Here is a 13,675-nt window from a genome sequence, read left to right as displayed (position 1 = left end):
GTCAAAATTAATTACAAATGTAATAGTTTGCACTTTTAGAAATTCAAAATCAAATTGCTTGAGGAATTCGCAAAGGCCGATTTATACTCTTACACCAAAGCTGCTTTCAGCCACGGTGGCAGTGTCTGTGCCAGCACTCATCCTGCTCCTGCCAACCGTTACGTGAACCTCATCAAATACAGGAAGTGAACAAGATCTGTTACTGGAGAGTGACGTATCTCCACTGTCTGTTGGTTTTGGCTGTTCTTAGTAGTCTACTCTTAAAGTGGTGCTAAATGTTCAGTCTAGCATTCTGAACGCTCATACCAGTGTGGGCTGCTAACACATGGCTACCACCAGGATGTGACACCAAAGCATAATAGGGCAGCGCAGTCTCGTTTGAACCCTGCGTGATATCGTGGGATTAAGTTGGTTCCACTCCTCCAGCCAAGGCAAAGGAGTCGGTATCAAGTTATTTGGTCACGTGACTTTTAGTCAGGATTGTGACATTTTGCTGATTGGCTGAGACACGTCGCTCTCTGATTGGCTGCAGCCTTTGTTTACAACGTTTCAAAATCAAAATGGCGGCAACGCAAGGAGGATAGTAAGTTGGTTCCACTCCTCAAACCTCCAAATGTTTTCGGTTGCCGTGCGAATTCCAGACACACAAAGCAAATACCTGGTTTCCATTTTGGTTTGACAGGGGTGAGATAAACTCCCACCCCCAACATTTGCTACATTTTGCAACTAGTTTATCTCACTTTTCAAGTCTTTCAGTTTGTTTTTCACATTTTCGGCGGTTACGCCACAGCCAATCACAGAGCGTGGCGTGATAGCCAATAGCGGCCAACGTATCAGATGGACCAATCACAGCCATGTTTTCAAAAACATGCTACCAGTCTCTTTGTACAAGAGACTGTGGTACCAGTGTTATCGTGGGATTTGACCACTTAAGGGGACAGCTGCTCCCATTGTGCAATGTATACACAGCATAACTTCACAGGGGAAAACAGTGTACTGTTTTGTTTTCGTCTGCAAGCAGTCGCAAAAAGTGCTGTTTTTTTGGTTCCCAGTGGAGAAGGGAAGACGAGGCAAATGTGAGAGGTCGTGTCGGTAAGTGTTAGCCTACACAGCTAACCAGAGTAGATATGTTCTCTCACCTGCACAACCGCCTCGACATGTTTGAGCTCCGGGTCATAAACACATGTCCACTTTCCACCGCATCATCACTTTTTCTTTACATTTTCACTTTGTTTGTGTGTAATTTGCCCAAAAACTCAGAGAAAGTGTCGTGTTTCTGTCTCCAGAAGTAGCGAAATTACGTCATGTTGTACGCCTTTAGTGCCCACCCTCAAATGAGACAATTCAATTCAGTTTTAAGAAGCCTTTTTTCCTGCTAGTAAATCATTTTGGCCAAAACTTTACAGTTTTGTGAAGCCAAACTTCAAGGTACAATAATGTGAAACGTGGTTTGCTAACATACACACTAGTTCTCTTTCACACTTTGTTCGTCAACATAAACTTATTTGCAATCAATAAAAATGTATGGGTAGCAACACATTGTAGTGGACAGCACTGTCCTGGGGGAGATTAACCAACATTTGCACAAATAGGTGGTACACAACTTTGACTTGCAACAAGCTAGCTTCCAGCTCCACATCCACTCTGATAGACTTCATTGTTACAGCTCGGCGACGGTCAGGATAACTAAGTCATACTAGTCAATTCTCAGAAAATACAATACAGCCGTCCATCCGTCTGTTATCTATACCCGCTTACTTCAGTTAAGGGTCACAGGGGGCTTGAGACTACCCCAGCAGTCATAGGGTGTCAGGCTGGGTACACCCTGGACAGGATACAAGACTGCCCAGGGTGTACAATACAACCAGATTACCCCCCCCCCCCCCCCAAAAAAAAAACCTTCTGAGGAGAGTTAGCATTACAGACTTGGCCAGAATATTATTGCTGCCTCCCATGTTGTAAAGCCTGTACCTTACTAACCCAGAAACAGGTTGTCCCAATTTGTGGAAGAAAATTAATCATTTTGCACCGCCGTCATTAGAAATATGACGACACGAAGGCCACATTATTGCAAATGAACATACAGTTTTCAGAAAACTAATATTGAACATCAAGTGTCACAGCGTTTTCAGATTTCTGACAAAAGAAAGGTTTCTGTTCTTGTTGCGCTAAAAGAAAGGAGCTGCTGCTTGTCCCACCCTCGCTATTAGCAGAAACTAACCATTGTCTTCCTGCTGCCATAGTCAGGGTTGGTTGTGTTGCACAGAGCAAGCAGAAAGGCCGACACAGAGTATTGTTACATATGTCAGAGATGTGTACAACCAGCAGTTTCAGTCCTAAATGTTGCTGATAGCATGACAGCCTCTACATAAAAGGTCACAGAACTGCGTGACTTTTGGAATGTTTGACATGAAACCTCACCTATATGTAGCAATAAAAAGTCGATGAAAAAAGATTCTGCACAATAGGACCCCTTTAATTGTATAAAAAAACAAAACAATTACCACCCTGAAATAATTACAAACCCCTTTTCTCATGCGTTAAGCAGCCAAACATGTTACTGCACCTGCAGCCTTATTTTCCTCTTGCTAACCCTGAAACAAAGCTGTTACAACAAAGAGGGGAGACTTCTGACTCCAGTTTTTTTTTTTTTGTTTTTTTTTTTTTGATGTTATGAATCTATATTACGGGATAAATCAAACACACAGATGGCCATCGCCACCAAACAAACACATCCAGGTTGTGTTTTGGTGTGAGCCAGCTGGCCAAACTGGCAGATGCAAAAAGGCGCCCTCTTGCACACATGCCCACATTTACATGTACATACATTATGTGTGTTACAGCTCAATAAAAATGAGAGCCAAACACAATGTCACAGTCAAGGCGACATTAGGCAATAAATACTTTCTTTCCATTTTCCTCTCTACAAATTTGCTGGGTTATGTTCTGAGTGTGTGTGTGATGTTTGAGTCCAGTTTATCACAAATAAATAAATATCTGACTAACTGTGTGTATTTCAATACAGAACAACTGTGTAAAAATAATATTTCTTAACTTTTTTTTTTTGCATCAACTCAATTCCTTTGTAACTGCAACTGGTGTTCTGCTGTTCAAAAGATGACAGCCCTTGTACTGGACCGTGAGAACAAAGCAGAGGTGTGCGTTTGTGCGTGCGTGCATGTGTCTGTGTGTGTGTGTGAGAGAGTGTGTGTGTGAATGTGATGGTGCAGCGTATAGCTCAGTGGCAGGTCTGAGTGTAGAACTCTGCGTTAATGATCTCAGGCTTCGTTAGAACACCAGCAGTGGGATTCAGCATGCCTAATTATCTTGACCTCTCACCCCTGGGTGACAGCCTATCACAGAGTAGGATAGCCACAGTGACCCCTGCTGACCTCCCACTGTCTAGTCCTTCTCAGAACACTATCATAGCGTTAACACGAGCGCCTCAGCTGACCCTCTGCTGTACATCTCTGTGTTAAAGAGGCGCCTACACTGTGCCACTGATCTGCCTCAGATAGGAAAAGCAGCGGGAAGAACACAATATACCATAAGTCCTAACTTTAAAGTATCACCAGCAAAATGTATGCATCCAGAAGTAAACGTTGCTCTGATGAGTGGCCACTGGTTCTTGGTTCAAGCCCCCCCCCCCCATTCGATACTAACGTATATACTGTTGGGTAATTCATATTATATTAAGGCCTGAAATGCTGTGGAGCGAAAAATACAAATGAGTGTCCTTCCCATGATGGCTAATCTCACCCTTAGAACCAGGGTGAGGAAGTCTGACATGTTGAGATCGGCCCATTGAAAACAGTTTCTCATTTTCATTTGGAAAGCTCCTGCAAGCCTGTCTCTGGAGGGTTTTCAGACACTTCCAGGGTTTTCAGGGGAGGGTTTACAGTCTCTTCCCACTTGGAAGTGGGAAGAGACCCAAGAAAAGACCGAGAACATGTTGTAGGGATTATGCATCCCATCTGTCCTGGGAGCTCCTTGGGTTCCATGAGGAGGAGCTACAGGACATGGCTTGGGAAAAGAGCATCTTGGGTACTTCACCTGCTGCCACGGCAACTGTCTCCAGGTCTTCAGAAAAGCAACATAAAATGTGATAGATGAAAATGCAATATATACAGAGATTATATTGTATGCAAAACACACACACACACACACACACACGTCTATATATATATATATATATATATATATATATATATATATATATATATACATATACATACATAATACATACAACCCCAATTCCAATGAAGTTGGGACGTTGTGTGAAATATAAATAAAAACAGAATACAATGATTTGCAAATCCTCTTCAACCTATATTCAGTTGAATACACCACAAAGACAAGATATTTAATGTTCAAACTGATAAACTTTGTTTTTGTGCAAATATTTGCTCTCATTTTGAAATGGATGCCTGCAACTCATTTCAAAAAACCTGGGACAGTGGTATGTTTATCAGTGTTACATCACCTTTCATCATCATCAGTTTGAACATTAAATATCTTGTCTTTGTGGTGTATTCAACTGAATATAGGTTGAAGAGGATTTGCAAATCATTCTATTTTGTTTTTAATTTACATTTTACACAACGTCCCAACTTCATTGGAACTGGAGTTGTACATATACAGATATCGGAGCTGCAAATGTGGAATCTGGATATATCATGACATCACTGTACCACTCTACCATTTTGTAACACTGTCTGACATGGTTTTAACTTTAAGAAAAATGGTAGCTTAAATGTAAGAAAAACAGCCTTGTAAGGTTTGAGTCCCTAACCAGAGAGAACATGTGGGTGGAAAGGTGAAAAATAGCACTTGTCTCACTTGTATTACAATCACTACAAAGCCCTTAATCTCCAAATTGTTCCTGGAGTGTAGCTGAGCTCACACTCATTAATTACTAAGTCCCTTCGGCTGCTCCCTTGTTTGCACTCGGGGTCGCCACAGCAAATCCAAGGTGGTTCTGCATGTTGAATTGGCACAAGTTTTATGCCGGATGTCCTTCCTGACGCAACTCCACATTACATAAAGAAATGTGGCAGGGGTGGGATTTGAACCCAGAACCATCTGAATTGAAACCAAGCGCATTAACCACTTGGCCACCACCCCTGCTTCAAGAAGCTCACACTCATTACTAAGTGACTAAATACATCCCCCTTACACTTAGATAACACAGTGTGTAAATAGCAAACCTGAGTTGGACATGCATGCCCCAAATGCAGCTACACTATACATTTTAAACTGTGCAGACCATGTAGCTTAGTGGAATAAGGAGTTGGGCTACCAACATGTAGACACAGGTTTTATTCCTGGTCAAGCAATCTGTCTCTATCTCCTTGGTAAGACACTTCAATTGCACTGTCCCTGTCCACCCAGTGGTAAATGGGTAACAGACTTAGCTGGAGATGTAAGCTGCACTGGACTGGAGGCATCTCCATGGAGAGTTGTAGACTCTTGTCCACTTCACACAGTGGAATCCCGAGATAAGCTCTGCCACCAATGAGCCCCAGGGAATACAGTAGTGTTCAGAATAATAGTAGTGCTGTGTGACTAAAAAGATGAATCCAGGTTTTGAGTATATTTCTTATTGTTACATGGGAAACAAGGTACCAGTAGATTCAGTAGATTCTCACAAGTCCAACAAGACCAAGCATTCATGATATGCACACTCTTAAGGCTATGAAATTGGGCTATTAGTAAAAAAAAAAAGTAGAAAAGGGGGTGTTCACAATAATAGTAGCATCTGCTGTTGACACTACAAACTCAAAACTATTATGTTCAAACTGCTTTTTTTTAGCAATCCTGTGAATCACTAAACTAGTATTTAGTTGTATAACCACAGTTTTTCATGATTTCTTCACATCTGCGAGGCATTAATTTTGTTGGTTTGGAACCAAAATTTTGCTTGTTTACTAGTGTGCTTGGGGTCATTGTCTTGTTGAAACACCCATTTCAAGGGCATGTCCTCTTCAGCATGAGGCAACATGACCTCTTCAAGTATTATGACATATCCAAACTGATCCATGAAAGCTGGTATGCGATATATAGGCCCAACACCATAGTAGGAGAAACATGCCCATATCATGATGCTTGCACCACCATGCTTCACTGTCTTCACTGTGAACTGTGGCTTGAATTCAGAGTTTGGGGGTCGTCTCACAAACTGTCTGTGGCCCTTGGACCCAGAAAGAACAATTTTACTCTCATCAGTCCACAAAATATTCCTCCATTTCTCTTTAGGCCAGTTGATGTGTTCTTTGGCAAATTGTAACCTCTTCTGCACATCTTTTATTTAACAGAGGGACTTTGCGGGGGATTCTTGCAAATAAATTAGCTTCACACAGGCGTCTTCTAACTGTCACAGCACTTACAGGTAACTCCAGACTGTCTTTGATCATTATGGAGCTGATCAATGGGTGAGCCTTTGCCATTGTGGTTATTCTTCTATCCATTTTGATGGTTGTTTTCATTTCCTTCCATGCGTCTCTGGTTTTTTTGTCCATTTTAAAACATTGGAGATCATTGTAGATGAACAGCCTATAATTTTTTGCACCTGTGTATAAGTTTTCCCCTCTCCAATCAGCTTTTTACTCAAACTACGCTGTTCTTCTGAACAATGTCTTGAACATCCCATTTTCCTCACCACACCTGATTCACACCTGCTTGTTCCACAAAATTGACAAACTCACTGACTGAATGCCACACTACTATTATTGTGAACACCCCCTTTTCTACTTTTTTTTTTACTAATAAGCCCAATTTCATAGCCTTAAGAGTGTGCATATCATGAATGCTTGGTCTTGTTGGATTTGTGAGAATCTACTGAATCTACTGGTACCTTGTTTCCCATGTAACAATAAGAAATATACTCAAAACCTGGATTAATCTTTTTAGTCACATAGCACTACTATTATTCTGAACACTACTGTATATAAGAATATATAAAACTCACTTTCTTTCTTTCTTTAGACTGTGCACCACAGAGTGTAAAGATAGGGCCCCTTTTCACTCAAAGCCAACAAAACATTACGTTTGCCATATGGATCTTCACCAAAGTGTAATTTTGTGCACCCCGTGACAACAGAATTTCATTTAATTTGTTTCAGAGCGTTTATAAACAATCCTGATAAAATCAGAGGAAATAGGGCAAAAGAAGAGGGGAAATCAGGAAACATCATTGCAGAAAAACACTTAAAATATTCACCTCTCTGCAGTCACAAATCAACTTCTTGAGTCTATCACTGGTGGGCATTGGGATATATTTATTTTACATGCTTTCATCTGCTGATCAACTCTGTTTCTGTTCAGCCCGTCATCTGCACATACTGTACCACACATTTGAACATGGCATGCGTGCGACGCTCTCCCCCCTTCACTTGACCCATCTGGCCTAATCAACTCGGCCACAAAGAGGCCCTCCAGTGACACACACACACACACTTTATATGAATTGATTGGCTGGTCCAGTCACTGGTCGTTAAGAGGCCTCCAATTAAAGGGGCAATTATAAAAGCCTGAGTGGGAGACTGTTTGGGTGGGGGTGGGGGGGGGGAGAGCTTTCTCTCTCCCTTTCTCTGAGGTGTGATCATGTTCATGTAATAAGAGCACCGTTGACCTTTGCCATATTGTGAGTACCACACCCTGAGCTGAGCTGACACCAGTCACACATTCTGAAGAGGAAAATGTAATAATAAGGAAAGGAAGGAAGGAAGGAAGGAAGGACCAAAAGTTATTGTCTATGCAGCAGATTACTCAAAGAGCATTATGCTTCTTAAATGCATGTAATGTGAAAATATTTCTTCCTAAACACACTAAGAATTTGAAGCGCCCCCCCCCCCCCCCCAAAAAAAAATGCTATATTTCATTCTTTCTTCTAATGAACCAATAAAGTGAAAACATATACAGATTGTGGCAAAGCCACTTGGTGGGTGCAGTGACATTACCATGATTAATTTCATTTAAGCAGCAATTCACAGTAATTAGTCACTGTGGATTTTTTTTGAAACATTGCTTCATAAGATGAGCTATTAAAAGCACGATCACATCTGTGATGGATCACTGTCATTGCCTTTGAAATGGAATGGACACACACACACACGTATTTAATGACTTACAGGCCTGACTAGGTTGTCACTTGTCAGTTGGGTTGGTGCTGACCAAAGCCTGCTGCCAAACTCAAGTCGTGTTTAGCGAGTTCTCAATTTCTCAAGAGCATCAGACCTGATAGGTCAGACTATCTTAGGCTTTCCATGTTAGTACTCTGCCTTTATCACTGATGATGTGTCCAAGTCGCACCACTTGCTGTTTTCATATACTACAGTAATTTGTGAAAGCCATAGATTGTCTATAATGCAAAGTCTTCCTTGTGCTTTATGGCAAACTGAAATTTCAACAACTTTTTTTTTCCCAGAAAACCTTTCTGTGTTCCACTTCTCCACTCACCGGCCACTTTATTCGGTACACCTTGCTAGTACTAGATTGGTCATAGATCTAATAAGGTGTTGTTAACATTCCTCAGAGATGTTGGTCCATATTGACATGATGGCATCACACAGTCGCCCATTCAACCAGTCTGCCCATTATCCTCTGACCTCTGACATCAACAAGGCATTTTTGTCCACATAACTGCCACATTTGTGTGAACAAGCAATTGAACAGGTATACCTAATAAAGTGACCGGTGAGTCTGTCTGTCAGTCTGTCTGTCTAAATATCTGCTTACAGCACTTACTTATTTGCTTATTTATTTATTTACAATATACTTTAATCTGGTTTCAATCATATATTAGCTTGCTGGAAAGTTGCATCATATTACCCAATTAGTCCTTTAACCCTCTGGGGCCGATTCTGTCGTATACGACGGCTAAGACCAAGCTTTACTAAATTATAAATAACTTTTTAATGATATGAGATAGAAACTTACTTTTTTTTTTGCTTCTGCGGACTTTAGAGCCAGCCATCTTTGTACTCCTCATAGAAGCTATGTGATGACGTGCGCAATGTGAGTGTCCAATCGGAATTGGTTCACTGTCACATGGTTTTCCAAAATTCAATCGTAGGGCAGATTTACCTCACGTGAAAAGCCAAAGATCGTTTTCAGGAGTGATATGTTACTAGTTGCCCCGTTTGAATAGGCCCCTGGGTGCTCCAATGAGTATATACTATTGGGCTCCAAATGCGCCCTGCGCCATTACGCACGGTGATCAGTAAATGCAGACGGAGCAGACGAAGAGCCTCTGATGACAATCTCACGTGCTCAAACAAAGAGCGTGTAACTATCAGGATTGCTCCAGTAGTTTGCATGTGAATGTTACTGGATAACTCTGTTGCTTTCTCGGTGTAAAGCATTGTTTACCATATCAATGGAGCGAGGGGGAGGGCCGCTCCTCAGACTGTAAGGAGCCAAAGTGGGCCAAAGTGTGAATGAAAGCTGCTTCAGGAGCAGCACAGAACACTCCAAAACACAGCAGAAGTAGACGTTTGTGATGTAATCTTTGTGTAATAGCAGACAGAAATTGATTTGAGATGAAGACAAACAAAAACGCATAGACCATTTTGTATATATTGTTCCAAATGTGCATTTGTGTTCATTGTTTGAACTTTTTTGTTGTACAGTCTTTCACACAAGACCTCAAATTACTTTTATAAAGTGGCAAAACCGTTGTTTATTATAGTTTGCTGTGTGTTTTGAATAAATGTGTGTGGAAAATTATTTCCCGCTTTACTTTTTCCTTTCTTATTTCTGATTGTCAACCTTTATTACACTTATAAAACACAACAAAAGCATATGATATATATTATGAAAGCACAGGTTGTCCTGAAAAAAAGAGACATAAAACATGATTGTGGGATGCAGGGAGAGCTGTTAACAGCAATAATAAAACATTTATGCCAGGCGAGTGAACTGTCCAAAAAATGTCCTCGGACCCCAGAGGGTTAAAGTTCACATGAAATCATTCAATTATTTCCACACAGTGTCTTAATCCCTGCTGAACAGGATGAAGGGACAGGACATTAGGGAATGAGGGATCAGTCTGTTGCTTGAGAGAACTGTAGTTTATTGGACCTTAGCGGTTGGCTTGTTCAAAACAAACATTTTGCAATGCGTTTAATGGTCTGACATTATGGTTTTTCCCACTTGTGAGAGATGTCACAAGGTGAATTGTTTTAAAATTCCTATTAAATGGGATACTTCATAATTCCTGCTCCATGGAAAAATGGCGTTTTTGGAAAACTGTCACATTTTAATGGTGACATCATTCCACACACATTATGTTTCCCATCTAAACATCAAAGTTATGTGGGAGTGGTTGACATCAAATATTTTTTTTCTTAGTGTGTATAAAATGTGGGCATACTGTAAAATCTTAGCAATGACTTGATTTTACAGTTTGCATTTGAGAGGATGCTCAAAAAAAAAAAATTTATCTTGACATTAGCTTCATAAAAGACTGTCTGAGCATCCTATCAATTCAAACAGACTTAACCTTATTTATTGCCATTATTATACTTTTTAACATCGATATACTATGCATGTGTGTGCGTGCGTGTGTGTGTGTTTGTGTGTGTCCCTCTCTTGTCCAAACAGTACCTCAGAATTAAGCCAAACTTGGCACACATATACTTTGACATACAGGGAGTGATATAGGGTACTGAGTACTTTACTAGTAGTAAAAGCAGTATTAGTGATAGTTAAGTGGAGAGACACTTTTGTGCTGCAGAACTGAGCTAAACTTGGCATACATACGAGGTCTGTCAATAAAGTATAGGTCCTTTTTATTTTTTTTTCAAAAACTATATGGATTTCATTCATATGTTTTTACGTCAGACATGCTTGAACCCTTGTGCGCATGCGTGAGTTTTTCCACGCCTGTCGGTGACGTCATTCGCCTTTGAGCACTCCTTGTGGGAGGAGTCGTCCAGCCCCTCGTCGGAATTCCTTTGTCTGAGAAGTTGCTGAGAGACTGGCGCTTTGTTTGATCAAAATTTTTTCTAAACCTGTGAGACACATCGAAGTGGACACGGTTCGAAAAATTAAGCTGGTTTTCGGTGAAAATTTTAACAGCTGATGAGAGATTTTGAGGTGATACTGTCGCTTTAAGGACTTCCCACGGTGCGAGATGTCGCGCAGCGCTCTCAGGCGCCGTTGTCAGCCTGTTTCAAGCTGAAAACCTCCACATTTCAGGGTCTATTGATCCAGGACATCGTGAGAGAACAGAGAAGTTTCAGAAGTAGTCGGTTTCAGCATTTTATCCGGATATGCGGACGGATTGCAGCGTCGGCTCGCAGCTGCTGCGATGCTCCGCCACAGGAAAAACACCTCTGTTGGAAGCCTTAAGGACAAGTTGGAACATGTCCAGCTGTTAAACAATTTCTCATATACTCACTCCACTGAAAGCCATCGTGAGTTTTTCCACGCCTGTCGGTGACGTCATTCGCCTTTGAGCACTCCTTGTGGGAGGAGTCGTCCAGCCCCTCGTCGGAATTCCTTTGTCTGAGAAGTTGCTGAGAGACTGGCGCTTTGTTTGATCAAAATTTTTTCTAAACCTGTGAGACACATCGAAGTGGACACGGTTCGAAAAATTAAGCTGGTTTTCGGTGAAAATTTTAACAGCTGATGAGAGATTTTGAGGTGATACTGTCGCTTTAAGGACTTCCCACGGTGCGAGATGTCGCGCAGCGCTCTCAGGCGCCGTTGTCAGCCTGTTTCAAGCTGAAAACCTCCACATTTCAGGGTCTATTGATCCAGGACATCGTGAGAGAACAGAGAAGTTTCAGAAGTAGTCGGTTTCAGCATTTTATCCGGATATGCGGACGGATTGCAGCGTCGGCTCGCAGCTGCTGCGATGCTCCGCCACAGGAAAAACACCTCTGTTGGAAGCCTTAAGGACAAGTTGGAACATGTCCAGCTGTTAAACAATTTCTCATATACTCACTCCACTGAAAGCCATCAAAAGCCGCCTGGATTTTACAAATGGTTATCCTGTCCTGGGTGTACCCGCACTCTATGACTGCTGGGATAGGCTCAATAGACCCTCAATTGGACTAAGCGGTTGAAGATGTGTGCATGTGTGTGTGTAGTTGGGGTCTTCTCTGTTTTCAGAAGTTCCTTTAGTCAGAAGGCCTGTTAAGGTTAAGGGTTAGGTTTAGCCGTTAGGGTAAAATTTGATGTTAATTTATGGGTTCAAAATTAGGAGTTAGCAGTTAGGACCTAAGGCAATGGTTAGGCATAAGGTGAAGATAATGGGCGTTAGAGTTAGGATTAGAGGTTAGAGTCAGGGTTTGGTTTTTCTCCTGAAATCCAACTGACCTAACCACTTGGCCTTGTGACAAAACGAGCTGTTTAAAAATAAGGTCGTCACCGTTGAGATAGGGGTTTAAAAAATGGTTGCCTACTGCTAGCTACAGGTTGACGAGTGGTGAGGCTGAATCACACAGCCAAGTTAAATTACATTGTTTGTTTTAAAATATTCAAGTTAAGTAATAATGTATTATTGCCTTATTTTATTCTTAACTTCTTAGTCATTGCAGCTATACAGGGATGCTGGCATTATTTAGCCTGCTAGCCTCGGTGATGTGGTGAACCATACTGACATACTGTTTTGTTTTGGAGCTTTTTTTAAAGCCTGTTAGCCATGGTGTAGTTGTGAATGGCACAGTTACATCCATTATTCAGAGGATGAGATGGCAATTATGGCTCAGAGCACAACTGACATTAATATTTAATATATGAGGCTAACACAGACCTGAAGAGAGAGACAGGAAGTGACAGAGAGAGGGGAAGGAGAGGGTGGGACGGATGCGGAGAAACGCAGAATGTGGAGATACAGTAATTGTGTGAGAAAGAAAATGAAGGATGAGACAAAGAGAAAAGATGATTATGGTAGTTTGTTTCGACCACTGTCCTGTCATTTACAGGGTAACAATGCCAACAGGGCGGATGGGGGTGACATCCAGGGGAATTCCAGCATCATGTGTGTTTGTCTGCACAGAAAAACAGCGCGCCCAAGACTGAATGTCTGTGTCCCTTTTATTCCCTGAAGACCAGCTATTCTACTGAGCCAAGAATAACGATGCTGCCTTGGAAAAAGGAAAAAAAAATAAAACAAAACACACAGACACACACACACACACACACACACACACACACACACACACACACACACACACACACACACACACACACACACACACACACACACACACACACACACACACACACACACACAAGCTTTGTGGAGAGTTGTTGCTGACAGGTGGAGAAACTGCAGCGAGTCAGTTAGTGCAGACAAACTGAACAACAGATCAGTGCTTTTGCTCCTCCTGCCTCCTCTGTCTTCTCCCTCTCCCGGCTTCCTTCAGATGTCTTATTTCACCTGCCTGCCAAGTTTCTTGGCAGAGCTTTCCAACAGAATGATGGTTTTGACTGTTTCTTTATGTGCTCGCCTGCGTGCATTTGTGTGTGTGTGTGTGTGTGTGTATGTGTAACAACTTTATAATAGATGTGTACCTACTGTAACTGCCAATAACTGCTCACTTACTGTGTTCCCCTGACAAAAAAGGCGTATTCTGTTTGCAAACAATATGTAAACGTGATCCGAGGCATATTTTAACAAAATAACGCTTAGCTATGCGAGCTGCAGCTCTGAGCACTGCTGCCC

At 41.6% G+C, this 13,675-nt stretch overlaps 1 protein-coding gene across 2 annotated transcripts in view; it reads right to left on the bottom strand.

The window, feature by feature from the left end:
• The window catches only part of LOC117517183 (transcription factor COE1-like), a 284,424-nt gene that overhangs the window by 88,089 nt on the left and 182,660 nt on the right, over nt 1-13,675 (bottom strand). The window lies entirely within an intron of this gene.

This window comes from Thalassophryne amazonica, chromosome 9 (genome assembly GCF_902500255.1).
Source record: "Thalassophryne amazonica chromosome 9, fThaAma1.1, whole genome shotgun sequence".
NCBI lineage: Eukaryota > Metazoa > Chordata > Actinopteri > Batrachoidiformes > Batrachoididae > Thalassophryne > Thalassophryne amazonica.
The sequence above is the reverse complement of the archived record's forward strand: the minus strand, read 5'-3'. Positions and strand labels throughout refer to the sequence as shown.